The sequence below is a fragment of the Microtus ochrogaster genome, unplaced genomic scaffold, assembly GCF_000317375.1.
Source record: "Microtus ochrogaster isolate Prairie Vole_2 unplaced genomic scaffold, MicOch1.0 UNK44, whole genome shotgun sequence".
NCBI classification, from domain to species: Eukaryota; Metazoa; Chordata; class Mammalia; order Rodentia; family Cricetidae; genus Microtus; species Microtus ochrogaster.
Window position 1 is genome coordinate 1,858,162 of NW_004949142.1, and position 12,908 is coordinate 1,871,069.

Sequence of the window (12,908 nt, forward strand, 5' to 3'; positions counted from 1 at the left end):
ACACATTCTAGCACACATGCACACAGTTGTGAGTGTGCACCACACACATGCACAAACAGAAGTGCTCCCTCTGCTATTGAACTATCGAAACAATGGATTCCACAGAACGAAGCTTTCTCAGGAGTCCCACGGTGGAGGAAGGGAAAGTCTAAAGCCCTGGTTCCGGCCAGAGGAGGATCTTACTTGTGGAAGAGATTTTATTTGGTTCTGACAACGTATCTGACTACCTCTCAAGGCAGACCTGAACTAAACAAGGACAAGTGAATGATACCACACCTTCACCAGGACCACTCAGTGATGCAGACTTTTTCCCCTGCATCTAAACTGAAGCTTCATTCCAGTGCACAGAGATGGCTGTAGGGGTCACTGAACCCCTACATTCCCTTTTCTCAGCATGACCATAGTGAGTAAATTTCCTCTCATCTTTTGTCTAGTCCTCTTTTGTTAGACAGGGTTTTACTGGCCTGGAACTTGCTGTTAGAGCAGGCTGGCCTCAAATCCCAGATTTGCCTGCCTCTGCCTCTCCAGGGCTAGTATTAAAGGCATGCACCACCATCCCTAGCTGTTAGTCAGGGCTGGAGAGATGGCTCAGTTTTTTTTTTTTTTTTGTTTTTTTTTTTGGTTTTTCGAGACAGGGTTTCTCTGTAGCTTTGGAGCCTGTCCTGGAACTCCCTTGGTAGACCAGGCTGGCCTCGAACTCACAGAGATCCGCCTGCCTCTGCCTCCCGAGTGCTGGGATTACAGGCGCGCGCCACCACCGCCCGGCAAGATGGCTCAGTTTTTAAGAGCACTGACTGCTCTTCCAGAGGTCCTGAGTTCAATTCCCAGCAACCACATGGTGGCTCACAGCCATCTATAATGAGACGGGCGCCCCCTTCTGGCTTGCAGGTACACATGGAAGGAATGCTGTGCACATAATAAATAAATATTAAAAAAAGAAACTCCTAGCTGTTAGTCATTTCTTTAATAGTCATAGCAGAACAATTGGCTTCAGGAGCCAGACTGTTACCCAAAAATCTCTGGGACATAGACTATTATTATTCCCATTACACAGATGAAAAACTGAGGTTCCAAACCAGGCATGCTGGCTTACACCTTTAATCCCAGCATTTGGGAGGCAGAGGCAGGCAAATCTTTGAGTTTGTGGTCAGCCTGGTCTACAGAATGAGTTCCAGGACAGCCAGAGCTAAACAGAGAGACTCTGTCTTGAAGAAAAAAGAGAAAGAGAGAGAGAAAGAAAGGAAGGAAGGAAGAGAAAGAGAGAAAGAGAGAGAGAGAGAGAGAGAGAGTTCTATTGAATGACTTATACAAAGTTAAAATACTCAACGGAGAAAACAAAACTTCTAACTATCCCTCAAATCAAATTTCACTGCCCAGGACTAACTTAGAAGTCTATACTGCAGGTCAAGTCTTGAGATAGAAGAAATAAAGTTGTCTTTTTATTTCAAAGCTGTGTGAGGAGGGCTGTGGGGCGCTGTTGAACCATACCTGGGTAGCATCTGGGCCTTGGGTTTAGTGCCCAGCACTAAACGGGGAGGGGACCTGAGGACATACAGTAAAACTTCAAGTAACGGGTTTCCATAGCGTCCTGTTTTAGTAAACAGATAAGATAGAATTATGACAGCATCATTTTTGTTAAGATGCCAAGTGTTAAATAATTGTTTCCATGTAAGCACTTCTATGTTAGTAATTTGCTTGCTGAACCTTCTTTTTCTTCCAAATCAGGTCACATTAATAAAATCCGGCTTGGAGGGGCCGAAATTAAATACAAATAGATGGACCGAGTCACGGGCCAGCATCTATAGCCCAGCGTTGGCTGCCCATACACTACATGGATCATGTCAAGCCTCTAGGTCTCTGAGTCTCCACCCACCTCTGTGGAATTAGCCTCCATCCAGAGGTTAACACTCCGCAGGGCCCTGTCTGCTCCTCTTCCTCCAGAATGAGCAAGTGGCAGGAAATGGGGCCCAGACTGAAAAGTCCCTGACAAAAGACAGGAAGGTTGCCCTGTGGGATCCGAGATTCCCAACACACACACACACACACACACACACACACACACACACACACACACACACACACAGTTGCGTGACCACTCGCTCCCTAACTGGAAGCTCTCTAGGGCTGTCCCTGTCGTGTTGCAGTGGGATGGGTTGGGGGAAGGGAACGATGTCTTGAAACTCTCAGAACACAATCTAAGGCACAACTGTGCTATATATAGCCCAAGGGAGCTGAGTGGCCACAGAGGGCAGGAGAGCGACGTGTGTGTGACTTCTGCTTTGAGCTAAGGAGAGTTGTGAGCGAGGGGAAGATGGGAATGAACTAGACGAGGGTGTGACTTCTGCTTTGAGCTAAGGAGAGTTGTGAGCGAGGGGAAGATGGGAATGAACTAGACGAGGAACAGGAGACGGAATGTGAAAGAACAGAACAGGACCGAGAGGGTGTCTTTGGAGAACAAAACCAAGCAGTTAGGTCAAAGAGAAGTACCTGGGATCTGAGAAGCAAAAAGCAGGAAAAAGGACTGGCGGTGATGGCTCACACCCTGAATCCCAGCACTTGGGAGGCAGAGGCAGGAGGATCTCTGTGAGTCGGAGACCAGCCTGGTTTATATATGAGACCCTGTCTCTAAATAATAAAACAAAATAAAACAAAACAAAAACAAACCAAGTTCTAGGTCAGCTCAGGGTAACAGAGTAAGACCAGGCCTTAAAAAAAAAATTTTTTTTTTTTAAAGGAAGGAGAAGAAGAAAAGACAAAGAATAACAAACAGAAAGGCAGGCCATTGAAGTCTCCAGATGAAGCGTGTAGGTGCAGCTTGCCCCTGGGACATGGCTGGCCCTGGAAAACTGCAATACCCCATCTCCTTTTAAAAACTGGTATAAGGTTCTGAGGACCTTGTAGCAGCCATCCAAGGACATCCCCAAGAGCCACAGGCGTGGAGCCAGGAAAGTGCCTTTGATATGTTCCAGAGGAGACTGTTCACATTTCAAACAGATTTTATTTTAAGGGGTCATGAGTAGAGCTGGGCAGGGTGGTGTGTGCCTGTAGTCCTAACTCAGGAGCAGAGACAGAGGATTTGAGCCCAGGAGTTCAAACCCAGACTCGGCAACATGGTGAGATGCCGGGCGTGGATAACAGTGGCTGGAGACTGACTCCTCCTGCTTGGGAAGGAACAGTTCTGGCCTGTAGAACATCCTGGAAGAGACTTCCAACTCAGACAGGAAATGGGTGCAGCAGAAATTGAAATCTTTTGCTAAAGTCTTTGTTCTGGGTGTTTAGAATTCTCAGTCTATCACCCAGCTTCCTCTAAAATACCCTGTAGGCGGGATGATACCTAAAATCTTCAAAAGCCTAAAAACTTTGGGCACCTAACATATTATATTTAATCCTTCATACTGCTCTAGCAGGTATGACTCACAACTGCTTTAAAAAATAAGGAACAGGCTGGAGAGATGGCCTAGTGGTTAGGAGCCCTGGCTGCTCTTCCACAGGACCCGGGTTGAATTAGTAGCATCCACTTGATGGCTCACAAATGGGCAACTCTACCTCCAGGAGATCCGATGCCCTCTTTTGGCCTCAGGCAATGCGTGTTTGTGACTTGACAGGCATATATGCAGGCAAAACACTTGGTCACATGAAATACAAATGAATCTTTGCTTTTTTAAATAAATTTTTATTTCTAAGTGTAAAAAAAAACCAGGTAGTTGTGACACACGACTTTAATCCCAGCACTCAGGAGGTAGAGGTAGGAGGATTTCTGTGAGTTTGAAGCCAGTCTGGTTTACAGAGTGAGTTCCAGGACAACCAGGATTACACAGAGAAACCCTGTCTCGAAAGGAAGGAAAGGAGGGAAGGAGGGAAATAAAGATAGAAAGATAGAGACAGGAAGAAGGAAGATGACTCAGCAGCTAAAATTCCTTCCTATACAAGTCTGATAAACTGAGCCTGGATCCCTATAACCCCGCAGCACAATTCTGCAATTTCCACACTCCTATGGAGTCACGAGACAGGATTTCCCTGGAAACCCGAAAGCCAGGTAGGAGTACACAACACAGCAGCAGACAAGAGAGACCCTGCCTCAAACAAGATGGAAAGGGAGGGCAGACAGCTGAGTATTCTCTCTCTCTCTCGGAGAAAGCTATACAGAAATAGAGGAAGATAAAAGCCCAGAGCCAAAGGTAGTTGGGAGGATATATAAGTTAAGAAAAGCTGGGAAGAAACAAGCCAAGCTAAGACCAGGCATTCATAACTAAGAATAAGTCCTCTGTGTGTGATTTATATGGGAGCTGGGTGGTGGGCCCCCTACAAAAAGGCAAAAGAATAAAACATCACACAATAGCTGGGACTCAGTCTGAGATAAGTAGAAAAGCAACCAGTGCTCTCAAGTGTTGAGCCATTTCTCCATCCCCGAGAATCTATTTTTAAAAAGCAAAGGCCAGGGGACTGGGAGCAAGAGCTTAGACAGCTAACAGGGTTGACTCTGGACCCAGGCCTTCTGGGCATTCAGGGACTTTACCCAAGGTCAGGATAGGCCTGGGCCAGAATCTATCTGGCCTGTGGCACCAGGACTGCTGTCGTTAGGTCCTACCCAGCTAAGCATCTTCCTATATTGCATCTAGCCTTTACTCCCTCAAGGAAACGGGTCTCCATTTAAAATCCAACATCAATACCAGAAACTACAAACAGGGCCCTGGGACACAGCTGGCGGGAGTCAGTTTACCCTTCCTGCTATATTATATGGCTTGTGTTACCTACTCAAAAGGTTTCCCACAACCAAGATCGGAGTCAGCTAACACCTTGGTAGGCAAAGAAGGGAAGAAACAGTACGATATATCCTGTAGATCAACCGAAACTGCCCGGATTAACAGAGAGGGAGGGAGCTTTGTGCCCCTAATACCCATCTCCCAGGGAACAGAGGAATCCTAAGCAGTCCAACCTTCCTACCTGGGCTGCGCCAGGCAGGACTCAGCCATTCACTGCCACCAGTGAGTGCTCTTGGCCTGCCACCTCTCCAGGCCCCTGCGCCACCCCCCCCCCCCCAAGGCAGAGGAATCTGCTCGGAGTTCACCAGCCAAGTGGGGACCCTGGAAAGTATGTCATGGAAATAGTGACACAATGCAGCCTTCAAGCTGACCTTACTGTTCCCAGACCACAGAGCCCCAGGGTGACTCTCAAACTGGGTTTTGATCTTTTCCTGCCTGAGCCCATGTGAATATACTGTACGGCAGTTCTCACAGCACAGGGCCCCAGCCGCTCGCCAAAGCCTGGAAGCCAGACCTGATTCCCGCTTGAAACCTGGTGTTTTGCTGTTGTTGTTGTTGTTGCTTTGTTTTGCCTGCATTGTTTGTTTTTTTTAACCTGTGTTTTCTCTGTGTAACGCCCTGGGCTGTCCTCTAACTCTCTTGGTAGACCAGGCTGACCTTGAACTCACAGAGATCCACCTGCTCTGCCTTCCTAGTGCTGGGATTAAAGGTATCTGCCACCATGCCCAGTTTTAGCCTCTTTCTCTTTATATTTTTTTACATTTATTTTTATTTTATGCTCATTAATGTTTTGCCTGCATGTATGTCTGTGTGAGGGTGTCAGAAGTCATGGAATTGGAGTTACAGACAGGTGTGAGCTGCCATGTGGGTGCTGGGAACTGAACCCAGGTCCTTAGGAAGAGAAGCCAGTGCTCTTAACCACCGAACCATCTTCCCAGCCCTTCTCTTTATATTTTATTATTATTGTTATTTTGTTGGTTTTTTAGAGACATAGGGTTTCCCTATGTAGCCCTAGTTCTCCTGGAACTCATTCTGTAGACAAGGCTGGCTTCAAACTCAGAGATCCACCTGCTTCTGCCTCCTGAAGGCTGTAATTAAAGGCACGCCCCGCCATGCCCAGCATAGTTTAATATTTTTAAAGCCACTGAGTGTCCAGGGTTTATTTTAAAATTTTGTTTATGTGTATGAGTACTTGGCCTTCATGTATGTCATGTATGTATGCGCACCTCACATGTGTCCGGTGTGAAGGAGGCCAGAAGAGGGAGCTGGATCCCTTACAGATAGTTGTGGGCTGCCACACGGGTACTGGGAACCAAGCCCAGATCTTCTGCAAGTGTTTTTAACTGCTGAACCATCTCTTCAGACTTTGGGGGATGCCTGGGAACAGAGCTGCTAGCCTAGCCTCCCCAACTGCAGTGGCATTAAACATGTTACAGTCAGCAAGATGACTGCAGAGTGGGAAGAAAAAGAAGAAGCCAGGTGGTAGTGTCCCATGTCTTTAATCCCTCAGGAGGCAGAGGCAGGTGGATCTCTGTGACTTTAAGGCCAGTCTGAGTTCTGACTACAAGACAGGAGCCTTATTTTAGGTCATAAGTCTGGTTTATAAAACTATCTACTGTAAAACAAGCTACCTGACTTGAGTCTCATTTTCACTGTCTTTACAAGGTTGCTCTGAGTTGGACATGGTACTCCTGAAATTCCAGTATTTAGGAGGCTGAGGCCGGAGGATTACAATTTCAAGGCTAGCCTGAGCTACATAGTGAGGCCCTTTCACAAAACCCAAGGGCTGGACTGGGGATGTAGATGAGTTAGGAGACCATTCGTCTCGAATGCATAAGCCTTGGCTTGATGCCCAGCCATAAACCTGAGTTGGAGGCAGGAGGACCAGAATTCAAGGTCATCCTTGGCTACCTGGTGAGCTCAAGGCTAATCTTCCATACATGAAACCCTGTTTAAACAAAACAACAAAACATACCGGGGTGGGGGCAGTAAGAGGGTTTTCTGGTAAAGGTGCTTGTTGGGGGGCCTGATTGCCTGACTTCGATCCTCAGAAACCACTCGGAAATAGGAGAACCAACTCCCGAAGCAGTCCTCTGGCCTTCACATTCATGAGTATATAAATACAGACATGGACAGGGTCAGCAGTTAAGAGCACTGACTGCTCTTCCTGAGGACCTGGGATCAATTCCCAGCACCCATATGGCAGCTTAAGACTGCCTATAACTCCAGTTCCAGGGGATGCAACACCCTCACACAGACATACATACAGGCAAAACACCAATGGACATAAAAATATAATTAGAAAAGGAAAATCACATACATGGATACACAACAAATAAATAAATGTAATAATGAAAAAAGAATAAAGATCAGCATTAAAAACAAGTGCTAGCCGGGCGATGGTGGCGCACGCCTTTAATCCCAGCACTCGGGAGGCAGAGGCAGGCGGATCTCTGTGAGTTCGAGACCAGCCTGGTCTACAGAGCTAGATCCAGGACAGGCTCCAAAGCCACAGAGAAACCCTGTCTCGAAAAAAAAAAAAAACAAGTGCTATAGACCTGGGATGCTGCTTGCCTACCTTGTGCAGGGCTCTAGGCTCAGTCTTTAGCACTGTTATCTTACAGCTGACAATCCATAAAGAAGGGAAGTCAGGACAGGAACCCAAGGTGGGAGTTTGAATCAAGAACCACAGAGGAGGGGCTGGAGAGATAACTCCGCAGCTAGAAGCACTTGCTGCTCTTGCAGAGGACCAGGGTTCGGTTCCCAGCACCCACGTGGTGGTTTGCAACCATCCTAACTCTAGTTCCAGGAGCTTTGTTCCCCTTCTGACATCTGCAAGCACCATGCACACATGTGGTGCACATACATACATACATGTATGCAAAACACATAAAATGAATACATTTAGTAAACTTTTTGTTATTTTTTGAGACAGAGTTTCTCTGTGTAATACTATAATGGTATATTATTTATGTGTTAATAAATAAAGCTTACTGAAGATTAGAGTGCAAAGCAATCACAATAATCAGGCATACAGGCCAGGCAGTGGTGGCACACGCCTTTAATCCCAGCAGCCATACTAGTTTGCCATAGAGGCCATGTTGGTGGTGCATGACTTTAATCCCAGCACTAGAGAGGGATATAAAACAGGAGGAGACAGGTTTCAGCCTCAATCTCAGGATTTATGGAGGCAGGATCGCCCATTTCTGCCTGAGGCAGAGGTAACAGTTAGTGGCTAACCGCTTTGTTTTTCAGATCTTCAGTCTGAACCCCAATATTTTATTATTATTTATATTATCTATATATATTTATATTATATAATATCTATTATATTATTTGTGCTACATAACAATCCTGGCTGTCCTGGAACTTGCTTTGTAGATCAGGCTGGCCTTGTCACAGAGATCCACCTGTTTCTGCCTCCCAAGTGCTGGGTTTAAAGGTGTGTATTACCACTGCTCACTTAAAATTTTTTTAATAAAATAATTAATAAGCCAGGTGGTGGTGACACACGGCTTTAATCCCAGCACTTGGGAGTCAGAGGCAGGCAGATCTGATCTACAAGAGCTAGTTCTAGAACAGGCACCAAAACTGCAGAGAAACTCTGTCTTGAAAAACAAAACAAACAAGCCAATAATAATAATAATAAAACACAAAGGCATACAGTCTTACTGGCATCCCCCTCATTACTTGATCAGCTTACTTTTTTATACAGTGGAGGACCATGTGCCTAGGGGTGGCACGCCACAGTCAGCCCCTGCAGCTGAGCTCTTTCTCTTATTTGCCCCCCAGGTCCCAAATAATGACATGGCAACTTCTTATTATGAAAGCTCAGCCTTTAGTTTATGCTTGTCCCACGAGCTCCTAGAACTTAATTTGTTGCTATTTATCTATATTTTGTCTGGGACTTTTTACCTTTTATTATTCTTTTTGTCCTGCTTTCCTGCTTCCTCCATGTCTATTTGTGTCTGTATAGCTCCTGGCATTTCTCCTTCTCCCTCTGTCTCTGTGAAACCTAGATTCCTCTTCCAATTTACTCTCTCTGCCCGGAAGTCCCGCCTATACTCCTCCTGCCTAGCTATTGGTCTTTTAGCTTCTTATTAGAATCAGGCAGGCAAGGTAAACAAATGCAACACATCTTTACATAGTTAAACTAATATTCCAGAACAGGCTACAACCTCCTACATCAATGATTAATCAAGACAAATGCCCCACAAACTCACCTACAGACCAGTCTTACAAAGGCATGTCTCAGTTAAGGTTCCCTGTTCCCAGAGGACCCTAGCTGTGCCAAGTGGACTAAAGAGAACTCAGCAGCACACATCTAAAGAGAGATGATGATTGACACAGAGGTAACAGTGTAGAAAGAACTGACCCCAGTCTCCATAAGAAATAGACAAAGATAAAGGATGGCTTCCCTGGCAGACTTAGTCATCAATTTATAGGAGGATGATCCTAGTGGGTATTTGATTCTCCATGTATATAATTCTCTATCTTTAATTATGTAAAATGTATAATCCAGGCACTCAACCTTTTGGAGTAGGATGTAAGATTTATTAGTTATACTGATGGGGTTGTAGCTCAGTGAATGCTCACTAACCACTGCTTGTCCAGGGAACCATATCTGATATATTTGACACTATATCCATCTAGGATGAGCAGTTTATCGGCCAACATGTCTTTACAAACTTTGCAGATGGGTGACGTGGCCACACACCTTTAATCTCAGCACACAGGAAGCAGAGGCTTTAGACCTCATGGAACTGGAGTTTACAGGTGGTTGTGAGAGGCTATGGGGGCATTGAGAATCAAACCTGGGTCCTCTGGAACAGCATCCAGTGCTCTTAACCATTGAGCCATCTCTCCAGTCCACAGTGAAGTAGCATACTATTAAAATTATACAGTGTACCGTTTAAACTACTCTATGTACTACAACATTACACCTGTAGCATACCGTAGCCTGCACTATGGGATGGTTCACAAGCCGAAAAAGGGGCTGGAGATTTAAAACACACACACACACAGGCGAGGACACTGGTCATCCTTGAACCAAGAATGCCCCTTTATTGTGTTCCAGGGCAGCTTATATAGGGATGGTAGCCATGCCCCAGCCAAACCCACCAGAAACCACTCCCCTGCCATCAGGAACTCTTGAGGGTCTCGTGCTCAGAGCAGCTGCAAACACAGGAAAACAAGTTGTTTTGTTCAGAGCAGCTGCAAGCATAGCAAGTTGTTTATGAGAAATTCAGGGTCTGGGGGTCCACAGTGCCCAACAATACAGGGTTGGGAAGAGAGGAGGATGATCAATAACGTGCTTGTCATGAAGGCAGGAGAACCTGCGTTTGGATCTCCAGCACCTACATACAAAGTGGGATGTGACTCTGTCTGTCTGTATGTCTGTCTGTGTTGAGACAGGGTCTCTCCATGGAGTCCTTGATGTCCTGGAGCTAACTATGTAGACCAGACTGGTCTCAAACTCACAGAGATCCACCCGAGAGTAGAGAGAAGATTCCTGGAGATCCTGGAGATTCTGGTGGCTGGCCAGTCTAGCTGAATCAACCAGCTCCAGGTTAAGGGAGAAATTCTGTCTCAAAAAATAAAGCAGAGAGGAGTGAAGACATCTGACATTGACGTTTAGCCCCTCCACACACGAGCGAACACTATACACACACACACACACACACAGATATACAGCTCAGAGTCTGGGGTATAGTTCTGTGGTAGAGAGCTGCCTGTGCACGCAGGAGCCCCTGAGTTTGAGTCACCACCAAGAAAGGAAGAAAAAGAAAACCCATCTACCGCTCAACATACCAACTAATCACACCCGTGTACTCAGCATCCAGGTCAAGACCAGACCTAGCACCCCAGAGTCCCATCGTGTTCCTTTCCAGGACTGTCCTGCACACCAGGTAAGCTTGTTTACCCTTAGCAGCAATTCCTTTTGCCTGTTTTAAACTATATATAAATGGAAACTTTTAATGAGCGTGTATAAGCCGGTGTTTATTCTCCTGGATGTACATTGTACCAATGTATGATTATAGTAGCGTTTATTCTGTGGTTGATGGGCATTTCAAGTGGTTTTCTATTTTTTGTTTGCTGGCCATTGTGAATAGTGCTTCTATGAACACCCTATCACGAGGATTTTGGTGATCATCTATAAGCGTTTCTGTAGAAATCCCACGGGATCTCTAAAGTTCTAGTGAGTTCCTATGTTGACACCGTAGTGGGTATGTACTCTCCGGAGTGATTTGTACCAATTTACATGTGTGTCCAGGCTGTGGCTTTCTTTCCATGTATTTAAAAGCACTTCACATTTGCCTCTTGCCATGTATCACTAGAGAGGTACCATGATGGTGAAGCCTGACTGGAGAGAACTTTGATTAACTGAGGTCAAGCGAGTTAAGGAATTAAAAAGACTCAAAGCAGCTGAGTGGGACAATGTCGGCTCTCAACAAACCCAAGGTGGATCAGAAGTAGCTATCGCATAAAAATAGAGGCTCAGAGCCGGGCGGTGGTGGCGCGCACGCCTGTAATCCCAGCACTCGGGAGGCAGAGGCAGGCGGATCTCTGTGAGTTCGAGGCCAGCCTGGTCTACCAAGGGAGTTCCAGGACAGGTTCTAAAGACACAGAGAAACCCTGTCTTGAAAAACCAAAAAAATAAAAAATAAAAAAAAAAATAGAGGCTCAGAGTTTGGCAGGGTGGCCCTTTAATCTGGCAGAGGTTGGAGGAGCTCTGTGATTTAAAGATGAGCCTGGTCTACATAGCAAGCTTCAGAACAACTAAAACTACACATAGAGAGACCCTATCTCAGAAACTAACAAAGGAAAACGGGATCAAAGCACTGGTGTGGCACCCAGGGGCTCAAATCCCACCTCTCAGGAGATGGAGGCAGGTGTCAGGAGTTCAAGGCCAGTTCCCAGCTATAGTCTGAGTTTGAGATCAGCCTGGGCTACCTGTGACCTTGCTTCATAAACAAAATAACAATAAAAATGAAAACTGAGGCTCAAGTGACCACACGCTTTGATTTTTTTAGAGAGAACCTAGAATCCAACATTTAAAAGTTTCGGCAATTTACATTTTTGGAAAACCTCAAGTAGCCAACCAAAACCCCAGGGAGGTGGGGAGGCAGCCCTTGCAGTTCTTAAACCTGTGAACTAGTCCTTGGGGCATGGCTTCAGGCGGAATTTGACCTGCAAGTCTCCACACAGCTTAATTCCTTCCCTGGCCAGGGCCAAAACTAAAAGCCTGTCCGTTTGTAATTCTAGACTACAGGAATGGTCCGCACTAGACTATACAAAACAGCCTCCTGTCCTACATCTCCAGTAAGCTGTCTTTTGTCACCCAGTCTCACTCTGTTTAAAATTTAATATTTAGGGGAATTTTTCGTGGCTTTTCTTAGACATTTATTTTTATTTTAAATTATTTGTGTCTGTATGTAGGTGTGTGCACATCAGTACAAGAGCTCACAGAGGAGTCGGATCCCCCCAGGGCTTGGATTTACAGGTGGTTGTGAACGCCCCGTGTGGGTGTTGGGGATCCGCTGCAACAGTCCTACAAACTCTTCACCGCTGAGCCATCTCTCCCGCCCCAGGTTTCCTTTTCTTAACTGGCAGCTCTGAGCAGGGGAATTCCAATCCACGCACATTCTTAAAAAGTCTTGTACTCGGGATCTTGGCTGGGACGCAAGGAGTTAAGAGGAAATGGCCTATTAGGGTTTTGCTAATCCGAGAAACCCAGGACCTCAAAACTATGTAGAACGCCTGTAAAAGCTACGATTCCACCAGGCGGGGATGGTTGGCCGAGAGGCCCAGGAGGTTCTTCGAGTAACTGCAGAGCAGAACCTAGAACGGCCATGAGCATCCCGAGATCCGCTGGACCAAGGCCCTGACCTAGCGCACGAGATAACGGTGGCGCTCTCTGGCCCGGCCCGGGGCATCTCAGGTGAGGCGTGTCTCCATCACGCCGTTAGCTGCAGGCTCCTCCGAGAATCTCACCGCAGGAGAGGAGCCCGGGCTGCAGTGCGCCAAGTCGGCAGCCCACCCGGGCTCCCCGGCTCCATGCGCAGGGGTCCCCCCGCCCCGCCACCGCCGACGGGACCGCCCTGGAGCGCGCGCAGCCGGTCACGGAAAGTTGGCGCCGGCGCG

The 12,908-nt window shown here is 46.6% G+C and overlaps 1 protein-coding gene across 2 annotated transcripts in view; it reads left to right on the plus strand.

Moving 5' to 3' along the window:
* The first annotated feature begins 12,199 nt into the window (after positions 1-12,199).
* The window catches only part of Gjc1 (gap junction protein gamma 1), a 25,889-nt gene continuing 25,180 nt past the window's right edge, over positions 12,200-12,908 (plus strand). For both annotated transcript variants that reach the window (XM_026790177.1, XM_005369095.2), the window contains exon 1: positions 12,200-12,705. The gene's annotated coding sequence lies outside the window, so the exon portion shown is untranslated. The remainder of the gene's footprint in view (positions 12,706-12,908) is intronic.